We start from the raw sequence: 14,683 nt of genomic DNA, 5'->3' as shown, positions 1-14,683 counted from the left end.
TTTTCATTTTGACAAGAGGTAAAAGGGGGAAAAAAAGCCCCCCAAAATTTTTAATGCAATTTCTCCCGACTACGGAGATACCCCATATGTGTGCGCAAAGTGCTCTGGGGGCGCACAACAAGGCCCAGAAGGGAGAATGCACCATGTACATTTGAGGTGATTTGCACAGGGGTGGCTGATTGTTACAGCGGTTGTGACAAACGCAAAAAAACAAAACCCCACATGTGACCCCATTTTGGAAACTACACCCCTCACGGAATGTAATGAGGGGTGCAGTGAGAATTTACACCCCACTGGTGTCTGACAGATCTTTGGAACAGTGGGCTGTGCAAATTAAAAATCCAAAGATCTGACAGACACCAGTGGGGGGTAAATGCTCACTGTTCCCCTTGTTATGTTCCTCAAGGGGTCTAGTTTCCAAAATGGTATGCCATGTGGGGGTTATTTTGCTGTCCTGGCACCATAGGGGCTTCCTAAATGCGACATGCCCCCCGAGCAAAATTTGCTCTCAAAAAGCCAAATATGACTCCTTCTTTTCTGAGCATTGTAGTTCACCCGTAGTGCACTTCAGGTCAACTTATGGGGTACCTCCATACTCAGAAGAGATGGGGTTACAAATTTTGGGGGGTATTTTCTGCTATTAACCCTTGCAAAAATGTGAAATTTGGGGGGGGGGGGGGGGGGAAACATTTCAGTGAAAATGTTTTTTTTTTTTTTTTTTTTTTTTTATGTATGCAAAAGTCGTGAAACCTCTGTGGGGTATTAAGGCTCACTTTATTCCTTGTTACGTTCCTCAAGGGGTCTAGTTTCCAAAATGGTAGGCCATGTGGGTATTTATTGCTGTCGTGGCACCATAGGGGCTTCCTAAATGAGACATGCCCCCGAGCAAAATTTGCTCTCAAAAAACCAAATATGACTCCTTCTCTTCTGAGCATTGTAGTTCGCCCGTAGTGCACTTCAGGTCAACTTATGGGGTACTTCCATACTCAGAAGAGATGGGGTTACAAATTTTGGGGGTATTAACCCTTGCAAAAATGTGAAATATGGGGGGAAACACACATTTTAGTGAAATGTATTTATTTTTTTTTTTTTTACATATGGAAAAGTCGTGAAACACCTGTGGGGTATTAAGGCTCACTTTATTCCTTGTTACATTCCTCAAGGGGTCTAGTTTCCAAAATGGTATGCCATGTGGTTTTTTTTTCCTGTTCTGGCACCATAGGGGCTTCCTAAATGCAACATGCCCCCAAAAAACCATTTCAGAAAAACGTACTCTCCAAAATCCCCTTGCCGCTCCTTCGCTTCTGAGCCCTTTACTGCGCCCGCCGAACACTTTACAAAGAGTGAGGTATGTGCTTACTCGAGAGAAATTGGGCTATAAATAAAAGTATACATTTTCTCATTTTACCCCTTGTAAAAATTCAAAAATTGGGTCTACAAGAACATGCGAGTCTAAAAAATGAAGATTGTGAATTTTCTCCTTCACTTTGCTGCTATTCCTGTGAAACACCTAAAGGGTTAAAATGCTGACTGAATGTCATTTTGAATACTTTGGGGGGTGCAGTTTTTATAATGGGGTCATTTGTGGGGTATTTTAAGATGAAGACCCTTTTTGTGAAAAATTGGAAAATTGCTGCTGAACTTTGAAGCCCTCTGGTGTCTTCCAAAAGTAAAAAAAACTTGTCAATTTTATGATGCAAACATAAAGTGGACATATTGTATATGTGAATAAAAAAATATTATTTGGAATATCCATTTTCCTTACAAGCAGAGAGCTTCAAAGTTAGAAAAATGCAAAATTTTCAAATTTTTCATCAAATTTGGGGATTTTTCACCAAGAAAGGATGCAAGTTACCAAAAAATGTTAGCACTATGTTAAAAGTAGAATATGTCACGAAAAAACAATCTCGGAATCAGAATGATAACTAAAAGCATTCCAGAGTTATTAATGTTTAAAATGACAGTGGTCAGATGTATAAAAAAAATGGCTGGGTCCTAAGGTGTAAAATGGCTGGGTCCTTAAGGGGTTAAGCTGACCATACACATGATGTTATGTTTGCACGGCCTGGCAGACCCTGGAAGATTACTGTCTGAAAATGCATTTCAATAATGTGTTCTTCTGGGTTTACTGCCTCCCTCTAGTTCAGTATCAGCTTGATCAATCACTAGCCCTTCTGGTTGTAATTAATGTACATTCTTTCAGGGGCTTCTGGAGGACAGATCTGACAAACAGATGTTTTAGCAGACATCAATACAAAAAAGCCTTTCATAAAAGTAACACAAACAAGTTGCACAATTCAAGGAGAACAGTAACGCATGCAAAAATTCCAAAAACTCTATTGACAGAAGAGATAAACACTGCACTGTCCAGCAATTATTACCCAGAATGCCATTATTTTCACTGGAAATACCAGCAACTAAAAATATCCCAGGAATGAAACATCAAGACATTTTTCTTGTGACTTTTGGGATTTAACATTGTAATAATTTATAAACACAAAACATATATCAATATACACCATGAAGATCACCACTCAAAAGTAGCTCCATGAAAGACTCAGGGTACTATTACACATTCATGTATTGACCGGGTTTTGGAGTTTTGAAGCCAAAACAAGGTGTGGTTCACAATTAAGTAAATGAAATAAAAAAGGATAGGGGGGTATTGGGTTTCACATGATTCTGACTTTCAGTTTCGGCGACTGGAAACAAAAAAGGCAGCAAAAAGAAAATCTGCAATTTTTTTTTACTTCTGTTAAGTTATAGCAATACCCAATTTATATAATTTTTTTTATGTTTTACTACTTTATTAAAAAATAAAACAAAAATGTTATACTTTGTCATATTTGGGCCTCTAATAACTTTTTAACTTTTTTGTCTACAGAGCCTGCTCATTGTTTGTGTTGTGACCTATAGTTTTGGTGTCAATGGGACTTTTTAATTCTTTTTTTAATCATTTTTTTCTAGGATGTGGTGTGACCAAAATTTAGTAATTCCTGCATTTGGTATTTTTTTTCTCTCGTTTACACTGTTTGGGATCAATAATATTTAAAGTTTGGAATTTCCACATCAAATATGTTTTGCTAATATGTTATGCAAATAACAGTTTTCAAATAATGTACTCGAAGAAACATAACACTCACCAGCAGTGTATTGCATCTCAACAGTGGTAAAAACAGGCGTGGCAGAGGCCACAGCGTGTTTCATACCATTGTGGCCCTTCTTCCAGCCTAGAAGGCCAAATTATTGATGTAATTATGTTAAACAGCTTGTCGCCTCTGTCATGCTCCTGTACAACTCCTCCCAGCATGTCAGTAGAATTTTTGTTGTACTGCTGTTGAGTCGCAATTAACTGTAGAAAGATACGAAAATTCACTGGTGAGTGTTACATTTTATTTATTCTTCTATGGGGTTACTTGGAAACTGTTATCTGCATAATGTATTAGCACCCTAAGGATAGATTGGCTGTGAACTGTGAGCTTTTGAATTTCACTTAGAACCTAGTGTGCCTAGTTTTGTTTTCTGTTTAATATTTTTATTATATTTTTGAGAACATGAAAATATAACAATGATCTTGTGCAACAAGTACATAGAGTAACACAGTTGTCAATGGTAAAGGCCATAAAACATGCAAAAAAAAAAATACTGGTCTTGCCTGATTCTACCCAAAGAACACCTTCATAATGGATGTCATTTTAGATCCTGTGGGTCACAATAAAAATACCTAATAATAAATCCATGATGAAGGCCCAAACAACATGTACAACGTAATATTAGCAGGGTGGTTTCTGACTGCATTAAAATGTTCAAACTCATGGAAACTGGTGTCTTATGACAGTGATCAGCGAGTCCAAATTTGTAAATTATGATATCTGCCTAAAATTAAAAATATCAGTTAAAAGGAAGGAAAAGGCTGCAGCATGCATCTTGCGATTTACAAATGATCATATCTTCTGCTGCGCTGGACAAACCACTTTTCTCCTGCTGTTCGGAGAATGGATAAGACAGTTTTGTAGGACAATAAAAAGGTTATACCTTATCAAGTAATTATCACATTGTTCTCTGCACTCCAATTACTTCCTCTAATGTGATGTTGTAGAAGAGAATTTTAAGAGCCTGTATATTAGCTGCCAAGACCCTTGGCCTACAAGTGTCAAGCACCCCAGGCCAGCTGTTTTCATGCCCCACCCTCCCCCAACAGCCTCTATTCTCTTTGAAGACCTTTAATAAAACCAATATGGGAAAAGGTGGCATTCCTCAGAAACCCAACCCTGCATTCCTTTGCTGCAGCCGCATTGTTCCCCCTCAGGGATGCTAGAAATCTCATATCAGACCACAATGACCAGACATCCTAACCTGGTCATATAGAGACAAAAAGGGAGAAAAACTACCCAATCAGTTGAGTTCTCATAAATGTCATAGACATAAATCCAGGGAGCCCAAGATGGAACAAATTAGCAGCATATTTACACTGTTTTTAAGTTAACTGTTCACCTCTCAAATAAAACCTGTAAATGTAAAAGGTTAATGCAGACCCAAAGATAAATAACCCAACTTGTACAAATAATTTGGGTGTCAATGGGGACAAAAAGTAAATCTGTTTCATCAGAATATTTAACAGACATGCTTCTAAATGTTTCTTGCATCACCTGAAAATATTTGTTTGGGACAGCCTAATATTTAATTACTACTCAATACAGAGATCCAGTTCATGCATCCAGACCTTTTTTTTTTTTTTAAAGGTAATGCTCCATAAGAAATATAAAATAATTTTCTACTTTCTGGAGAATAGCTCATTTGATATTAGTCAAACTAAACTTTTCTCCGAAAACACATCTCACCAGCTACCATGAGAAAAGGCAAAGTCCCTGAAACAACTGTCTACAGCAGTGGTTCACAATCTTTTTTTGGCCCAAGTACCCCTTGGCAGTGCATTTCTAAAAACTGAACCCCCATATCAGCAACATGTTTGCAATTATTATAGTTGCTTTTTCCTCCATATCCTCTCCACACTGATTCAGTTTCCTTTTACAAAAGTATTTTCCTCATTAGCCATGTTATATTCCCCCCCCCCTTTCTAGAAAGCCAGGTACTGTATGCCCCCCACCCCCATTAGTCAAGTATGTCCCCTTATTAGCCAGGTATGTCCCTCCTATCACTCAGATAAAAGATGGACCAACCAATGGTGTTTCTGTTGTAGAGTTCCCCTCTCCCCCATTCATATAAGTCCCCCATCTCTTATTGCTCAAATGAAAAAGTCCTTTTTCAGCTACACAGGGTTGCTTAAAAAGGACTTTTCCATCTGAGCACGTATTAAGTTGCAACTATTGTTGTTTTTTACTTATGCAAATGAGATACATTATATAAAATTGTACACTGCAAAAGAAGTAGAAAGTCCCCCTATTAGCTAGGGGGACTAGTATGTCCCCCACTATAAAACTTTTCTAGGGCCCAAATTTAATTCAGATCCTCGTACAATCAGGTGCCCTCTGCCACTCCAAGATCAGACAGTCGCAACCACTTTAGAAGTAGTGACCAGTGGCTGCGGCCACCATATACATTTTTTTTTTTCATTTACCCCCAATAGAAAGTACCCCTGGGATATCCCAGGCTGGGAACAAGACAACACTAAGGGTGCATTTACACTATAGAGTTTTAGAGAGGACAAATTCCGCTTGGGAATACTAGTGAAGCAGCCTCCTATTGTCTTTAACCCCTTCCCGCCCTAGGACATATGCATATATCCCAGTTGCTGACATGTTCATGCAAGTGGAATTATGCATACGTCCTAGTGTTCTCCTGAATAGCATGATGCACTGCAGGAGATCGACAGCGGGATCCGACTGTCAATCACATCGGTCTCGCCTGCATTAACCCCATAGATGCTGTGATCAAACCTGATCACAGCATCTATGGGATTGACAGGGCGATGGGGCTCCCCCTGTTCACCAACGGCAATCCCAAGAATGCTTGCCAACTGATGGCCTCCTGTCTCCCTAGTATGGCAGCCTTAGAGGTCTAGCCATAGGCTGGATCGCACAGGCTGTATGTCAGTGTAGTACTGACAGCTATACTGTGCTGCAGTAAAACCATGAGATGGAAATAACTGCCTACAGAGTTTTGTGTGGAGGCAAAGAACTGCAGAAGTGTATGAAAAAAAAACTCTGCTGAACTGATATTTCCCAAGAGCACAGTGGCCTCTATCATTTGTAAATAGTCTGGAACAATCAGGACCCTTTCTAAAACAAGCTGCCCCACCAAACTAAGTTATCAGGAGAGAAGGGGCTTGGTAAGAGAGGTGACCAAAAAAACACAATGGTCACTCTGGCTGAGCTCCAAAATATCCTGTGCATATGGTAGAAAATCCCAGTAGGTCAATCATCACTGCAGCACCCCACCAATGGGTTTTAGGTTAGGAATAGGGTTAGGAATAGCCAGAAAGAAACCATGCATGAAAGAAACATGAATGCCCAAGATTTAACTTTTTGGCCTCAATTTTAAGCATTGATCTGGTAGAAAGCAGGCATTGCTCATCACCTTCTCAATACAATCCCTACAGTGAAGCATCGTGGTGGCCGAATCATACTGTGGGGGTGTTATTCAGCAGCTCGGATGAGTAGATTGGCTAGGATTAATAGAAAACTGAATGGAGCAAACTACTAAGATATTTATAAAAAAAAAATAAAAAAATAAAAAAAAAAGCCTTGGAACCCATCAAACATAACTAAGCTTGAAATGATCTACCAAAAGGAATTGCTAAATATTCCTTAATCCAGGTGTGCAAACTCTGTAGCATCACATTCAAGAAGACCGAAACTGTAGTCACTGACAAATGTAGTTTAATTAAGTACTTAAATTAGAAAATATTTCTGACATTATGGGGTATTAAGTGCAGAATGATGGGACTCAAGCATGATCAACATACCATAACTGTTCAAATCAAATATGAAAATTTGGCAAAAAAACTAAAAAAATTAAACATTCGTATATTTATTTTAGGCTGGGTTCCCACGTAGTGTTTTGTTTAGTGTTTAGCCCTCATTTTGGGGCTCATTCTGATCAGTCTTTTTAGCTAAAACCAGGAATGAGTCCGACACATTTTTTTATTTTTGTTTTTGTCTGTGTTGGTTCCAATCCTGGTTTTGGCTAAAAATCGAAAGATTTTCAAAATGAGGACAAAATACTGTGGGAACCAAGTCTAAGAGCTCAGTTTGGCTTAAGAATAATTAGACCTTACCTGTCCATATCTCTACACACAGAAAATGCATAGCTAAATACTGGCTGAGGTGTGCTACCCCTGCGGCTAGTGATTGGCTCGGCAAGCATTTCCATTTTTTGTGTGAAGAAATCACCAAGATGTGTTGATCAGCAGAGACTGAATTGAAAAAAGAAGAAAAAGACTGGCAACCACAAAAAATGCACACCACCATATGTACAAATGAATATAAATATTACTTTATTAGAAAAACCACAAAGGGAGAGACCGTCTTAAAACACTTAAAAACATGAAATATTGATGTACAGAGAGAAGGGATGTAACCCTACCTCAACCCCCTAGCTGACGCTAAATAGCGTATCGGTGGAAAACTGTCCACAAAATCAATGCAGATAAACCCTACCAAGTCCACAAAGAATAAATACAGCAATATGCATAGAAAATGAATATAATATAAGCAATGCCCTCACACAGAAAAATACCAAAAATGTGACACAAGGGAAATGTATGTATGAATAATATATAGATAATAATCCTGGACAATAATTAATACAGTGCCACTATATACTTAACAATGCAACACCAAAGTGCAAAAGGCACCAAAATATATGTGTGTATAACAAGCCTATACTCCTAACCAAAAAACAAAATATGTAGTATTAAATGAGGAAAATAACTGAGGAAATATATACTCAAAGACTTGGACCCATAGAAAAAATATATGAGGGTGCACAGACATAGGACAGTTTCCACCACGAGATAGGGGGACAGAGGATATTTCATGTTTTTAAGTGTTTTTAAGACGGTCTCTCCCTTTGTGGTTTTTCTAATAAAGTAATATTTATATTCATTTGTACATATGGTGGTGTGCATTTTTTGTGGTTGCCAGTCTTTTTCATCTTTTTTCAATTGTGTTACGTTTGGGCAACCTCTTTGCACCCACGTTTATTATCTCAGCTGTGCCCATCGCTTTCCTTAGTGCGATCAGCAGAGACTGGGCATTAAAGGGGTTATCCACCATAAGGTGATTTTAGTATGTACCTGGCAGAGAGTAATGTACATGCTTATGAAGGATCTGCGCTTGTCTTGGGGCTAAATGTCTATGTTGTGAGATTACCATAATACTGTGGCTAGCTTTTTGTGAACTGGTATTTCCCGTTTCAGTTTTCTTTTTTTGACTACAAATCCCATAATTCCATTTTCCTCCCTCCCACACATCAGCCACCCCACCCATTGAAACATAAATGAGCTGAATCCATTCAAAAGACCTGTGGTTTTCAATCAGGGCGCCTACAGCTGTTGCATTAGTTGCAGATTGACCTCTATCCCACCAAGCGATCCCTCCACCCATTGAAGCAGACAGGCTCCCTTGTCATCAGCTGACTAGTCAGTCAGGTCTAGGCCGCATTGCAAGCTGGGAAAAATGTGAGACAGCAGTAATTTTGTATGCTGTTAAAAATAAATATCGGGGAGAAAATCACATAAGAATTGTGAGAAAACCATCACACACATGTACAGACACTATATTATGAACTACACTAACTTCACAGCCCCTGTAGCATAGTCAAAGTAAAAAATATACTGGAATACCCTTTTAATGGATGGCAGCAGTTGCAATTACATTGCTTTACTAATTTTCTAATTTCAAATCAGCCTAAGACTAGGATCACACTGTGTAATTGTGGAAATGGGATACTGATGTATACTGTAAGCAGCTTCCATTCAATTCAATGGTTCCAAATGCGCTTTTTTCAGCAGACTCAAAAGTAATGTCTATTGCGTTCTCCAGTCTGCTGATAATATTGCATATGGCCTGAACAGTGACTCCATTCGGGCAATAAAAATAAATGGTGTCCACTGCTCTATAGTACAATATGTGTAGGCATCCTGTTTTCGGCAGGATGCCAACGGATACGCCTGACTGAATCACTAACCCCGTGTAAACTTAGCCTAATCTCTTCTCACAGGCAACTTCCCTAGAGGACACAGAACGTAAATGTATGCCTGTATGCCCTGGCTGTCTGGTACTTAGAGAACAAGGATATACGCTGATATCCTGCAGGGTGTACAATCTATGAAGCAAGTGCAGGAGCTGCGTTCGCTTTTTAGACCATGGGTCCCAGCTGCCAGGGTTCAACAGCCAAGGACTCGCTTCTATGGCTGACATTAATGATCACACTTATGGCCACCATTAACCTTTTAGATGACGTAATCAATACTGATCACGACATCTCAAGCATAAATCAGGGCTCGTGAGACCAAGAAGGTGGTCCGGAGCTCTCCTTACTTGCTCTGTGATACCCATTTGGATGGTCTGCTTTCTGGCTATACAAGTGGATCACCAATATCAATGACCAATGCTATATGCCAATGCATAGCACTGAACAGTAATAGCAATCAAAAGATTTCGATAAATAGACCCTTATAAATAAAAAATCACATCCAAAAAAAAAAAAATTCTAAAAAGTGATCAAGAAGTCACACATACACAAAAGTGGTATCAGGAAAAACTAATCACTGCGCAAAAAATGAGCCCTCAAACAGCCACGTATACAGAAAATCTATTTATAGGGGTAGGAAAAGGGCAATTTTAAGCATAATTTATTTTGTTAAAGTTTTAACTATTTGTTTAAAGGAAATTTGTCATGTACGCCCGAGCCTGCTCCCTTTCCATAACGAGAGTTGGCCCCGGCCACAGATCGCTGTGCCGTGCGCTATTAATCCTTTAGGCGCAGCGTTCAAAGTTGATCGCCGTGTCTAAAGTGAAAGCAAACATATCCCGGCTAGCTCAGTAGGCTGTTCGGGGCCGCTGAAGTGAAATCGCGGTGTCCCGAACAGCTGGAACACACAAGGAGGGCTCCTACCTGCCTCCTGCTTGTCCGATTGCCGAATGACTGGTCAGTGCCTGAGATCCAGGCATGAGCAGTCAATCGGCAGAATCATTGATCAATGTTGTCCTACGAGATAACAATGATCAATGTAAAAGATCAGTGTGTGCAGTGTTATAGCCCCCTATAAAAAATAAGTGGAAAAAAAAAAAGTTAATAAAGATCATTTATTTATTTCTTTGAATCACCCCCCTTTTGCCATAAAAAAAAAAAAAAAACTAAATAAAAATAAACATGTGGTATCGCCGCGTGCGGAAATGCCCGAATTACAAAAAATATATTGTTAATTAAACCGCCCGATCAAAGGCGACAAAAATTCCAAAGTCCAAAATGTTTGGTCACTTTTTATATCATGAGTCAAAACAATACAAAAATGGTACCGCTAAAAACATCAGATCACGGCGCAAAAAATGAGCCCTCATCTCACCCTGTGCGCAGAAAAATAAAAAAGTTATAGGGGTCAGAAAATTCAAATTTTTATGATTTTTTCCAGAAGTATGACAAAAATCAAACCTATATATAAGTAGGGTATCATTTTAATTGTATGGACCTACAGAATAAAGCGAAGGTGTCATTTTTACTGAAAAATGTACTGCGTAGAAACGAAAGTCCCCAAAAGTTAGAAAATCACGTTTTTTCTTAAATTTTGTCGCACATTTTTTTTTTTCATTTCGCCTTCTATTTTTGGGTAAAAATACAAAGTAGTATTGGTGGCGCAAAAAGTAAGCCATCATATGGGTTTTTAGGTGCAAAATTGAAAGAAATTATAATTTTTTAAAGGTAAGGAGGAAAAAACAAAAGTGGAAAAACTGAAAAACCCTGAGTCCTTAAGGGGTTAAAGCAGTAAAATAGTAGAAAAGCATGTAAAGATTGGTATTGTTTTAATTGTATTGACCCACAATAAAGATAACTTATCAGTTTTCCCATAAGCACTAAGTAAAAAACAAACACCCCTATCAGTTGTAAAATTGAGAATTTTTTTTCAATTTCCACCCCACAGATGATATCTTTTGGTTGTATCATACAAAGTAGAAATGATTGCACAAAAAACAAGCCCTCACGAGGTTAAGTGGATAGAATAATAAAAGTGTGTGGGGAGATTTATGAAAACCTGTGCAGAGAAAAAAAATTGACCAGTTGCCACATTAAACCACATTGCCTCTGATAAATGAAAGAGGCAAAATTATTGGTTGATATAAGCAACTGCACCACTTTACCTCGGCACAGGTTTTGATAAATCTCCCCTATGGTTGTTAGAAGTCGAGAAGAAAAAAATTCAAAATATAAAATAAAAAAAGCAAAAGTAGAAATTGGCTGCATCCTCAAGGCCAAAAATGAGCTTTGTCCTTAAAGAAGATAAGCGGCAAAAAATTTGTAACATCCTGTGCCCGGGCTAAAAAAAAAAAAAATACGAACTTTAAAGGGGTTCTCCGGTGCTTAGACATATTATACCCTATCCAAAGGATAGGGGATAAGATGCCTGATCGCGGGAGTCCCACCGCTGGGGACCCCCGGGATCTTGCACGCGGCACCCCATTTGTAATCAGTCCCCGGAGCGTGTTCGCTCCGGGTCTGATTACCCGCGACCACGCGGCCGGCGGCGTGTGACGTCACGCTCCGCCCCTCAATGCAAGCCTACGAGAGGGGGCATGACAGCTATCACGCCCCCATCTCGTAGGCTTGCATTGAGGGGCGGAGGCCTGACGTCACATGCCGCCGGCCGCGTGATCGCCGGTAATCAGACCTGGAGCGATCATGCTCCGGGGACTGATTTTAACTGAGGTGCTGCGTGCAAGATCACGGGTCCCCAGTGGCGGGCCCCCCGCGATCAGGCATCTTATCCCCTATCCTTTGGATAGGGGATAAGATGTCTAAGTGCCGGAGTACCCCTTTAAAGGAGATATGTGGCAAAAATGTTGTAACTCATCCTGTGCCCGGTCTGCAAAAAAAATAAAAATAAAAAAATAACTACTTTAACCCACTTTCCTACATTACCCCGTTGCAAAAATATCGGGGTCCCATTCCTCTGGTGCTGCTGGCTTGGGGCTCCTTCGGCTCGAAACTAGGGATCGACCGATATTGATTTTCTTAGGGCCGATATCGATAATCTGTGAACTTTGAGGCTGATAGCCGATAACTTATACCGTTATTCCGGTATAAGTTACCGTCTATTTCTCCCCCACCCCCCGGCATTATCGGCATATGGGTAAGGTCATTTCCGATAACGTCCAAAATCGTCCAAGATCGGTCGATCCCTACTCAAAATGTTACAGCGTCATCAGCGTATGGCCACAGCCGGTGATAGGCTGAGCGCACTATCATGTAAGAAGCCCGGGCCCCACCTTCTCCATGCTGCCCAGGCTCCTTACATGACAGTGCACTCAGCCTATCAACGGCCGAGGTGGGACATCGCTGCGGCCGGCGATACGCTGACAGCTCTGTGACATTTCGAGCCTTAGAAACCCGAAGCCAGCGGCATCGGAGGAACAGGATGCCGATATCTCTGCAACAGGGAAATGTAGGAAGGTGAGTTCAAGTTTTTTTTTTTTTTTTAGCCCGGGCACAGGATGAGTTAAAACATTTTCACTGCATATCTCCTTTAACGGTTTAATGTTATGACTGACTGTGGGGGGCGTACACAATAACTAGGTGGTTTTAATGTAATTGCTTCTTGATACATATATATTTATAACTATATATTCTTGAAAAGGAAAATTATTGTGACCCCCCCCCCCCCCCCCCCAAGCAACCCTCATATCTTTAAGACCGAGAACAAACTTTGATGATACTATTTTGGACTAGAAGGCTCACAGGCTCCACTCAATTTTCATTACAAGTATAAATCTTGTCTATATCTGTAATCAGCATCTTTGGCTTAAATGTTAATATATCAGTAAATCCCAGAGTTATAAAGGTGCTTTATTACTTCTCCAGGATTAACGATCAGCAAATGTGGATACTATGTAATTTACTTCCCTGATAAAAGTTGAGACATGGACGCGAGTCACATATTCCCAACAGAGTTTATGGACAAGCGGCAGCTACATATCCAGTACTGTAAACACGAATTACACATTTAGAAAGGAGAGCCCCCTTAAAGCAATTATTTAAACCTAGAGATCACCTTTAAACCATAGAAGGCAGGACACCGGACCTCAAGCATACTGGAGAACAGAGCAGAACTCAGTAGAATTATACTTCTGTCCATCCCAGGCTTCAAGGGTAGGAAAAAGTACAAGTACAAACATTCTGGACAAACATGATACAATTGTTAATGCAAAATAAAATAAAGGTAGGAGTTGTCACTAACCAAGCAGGCTCCAGCTGCAGAGATCCTTAACACTGCGATGGCTCCAGAAGATCCCTCCTTCCTTTGCCAAAATCCATTCTCTGCAATGCTTAGGTGTGACGTAACCTGATCACTTTCTGTTACAAAAACTTTTTATATCCCTGCCCCCAAATTAGAAGTCAGCTAGAGGAGAGAATGCCTCCTTTTTCTATCATACCAACCTAGTGTGATGTGTTTTCCTGATATCACTGGGAACTCCCTGAGGGGAACACAACCATGCAGAGTTTATCTCTGCAGTTAGGGATTATGGCAGTGTTTCCCAACCAGAGTGCCTCCAGCTGTTGCAAAACTACAACTCCGGGCATTCTAGGAGTTTTAGTTTTGCAGCAGCTGGAGGCACCCTGGTTGGGAAACACTGGATTATGGCATGGTTTCCCAACCAGTGTGCCTCCAGCTGTTGCTAAACTACAGTTTTGCAGCAGCTGGAGGCACCCTGGTTGGGAAACACTGGATTATGGCATCAAGATGTTAATTCAGAGCACAGGCAAAGGGAGAGGGGCATTTTTGGCTGTCTGGGCATGCTGGGAGTTGTAGTTTTGCAAAAGAGGGAATAGAGGAACAAATGCGTGATGTGTTTTCCTGATATCACTGTGAACTCCCTGAGGGGAACACAAGGAAGCAGAGTTTATCTCTGCACTTACGGATTATGGCAGTGTTTCCCAACCAGGGTGCCTCCAGCTGTTGCTAAACTACAACTCCCAGCATCCGGGCATGCTAGGAGTTGTAATTTTGCAGCAGCTGGAGGCCCCCTGGTTGGGAAACACCGGATTATGGCATGGTTTCCCAACCAGTGTGCCTCCAGCTGTTGCTAAACTACAACAACTCCCAGCATGCCCGGACAGCCAACGGCTGTCCGGGCATGCTAGGAGTTGTAGTTTTGCAGCAGCTGAAGGCACCCTGGTTGGGAAATTTAGAAAGTGAAAAAATCCCGGCACTCACAGAATCCTTTTTGCAAATGTAAACGTGTTTATTCACACGATAGTAGATAGTCTGAGAAGAAAGGCTTGTGCCGAAACGCGTCACTTGTGACTGACACCGGGGGCACCACTACAGACCCGAGTGCCGACCCTTCACACCCTGGCCAGGAAACACTGGATTATGGCATGGTCTCGCAAACAGTGTGCCTCCAGCTGTTGCTAAACTACAGCTCTCAGCATGCTAGGAGTTGTAGTTTTGTAACAGCTGGGGGGCACTCCGGTTGAGAAGCACTGGATTATGGCATCAAGGTGT

General features: G+C 40.6%; 1 protein-coding gene across 15 annotated transcripts in view; it reads right to left on the bottom strand.

The window, feature by feature from the left end:
* The window catches only part of LOC130294838 (death-associated protein kinase 2-like), a 318,537-nt gene that overhangs the window by 236,834 nt on the left and 67,020 nt on the right, over nucleotides 1–14,683 (bottom strand). For 2 of the 15 annotated variants that reach the window (XM_056544909.1, XM_056544920.1), the window contains exon 2: nucleotides 3,144–3,352. The exons of 11 other annotated variants lie outside the window; for them this stretch is intronic. The gene's annotated coding sequence lies outside the window, so the exon portion shown is untranslated. Of the gene's footprint in view, nucleotides 1–3,143; nucleotides 3,353–13,414; nucleotides 13,554–14,683 lie in introns of those variants that run through there. 2 more of the 15 variants (XM_056544911.1, XM_056544919.1) reach the window with 2 other exon arrangements.

This window comes from Hyla sarda, chromosome 11 (genome assembly GCF_029499605.1).
Source record: "Hyla sarda isolate aHylSar1 chromosome 11, aHylSar1.hap1, whole genome shotgun sequence".
Taxonomy (NCBI): domain Eukaryota; kingdom Metazoa; phylum Chordata; class Amphibia; order Anura; family Hylidae; genus Hyla; species Hyla sarda.
Note: the sequence above shows the minus strand (reverse complement) of the source record. Positions and strands in the feature narration are given on the sequence as shown.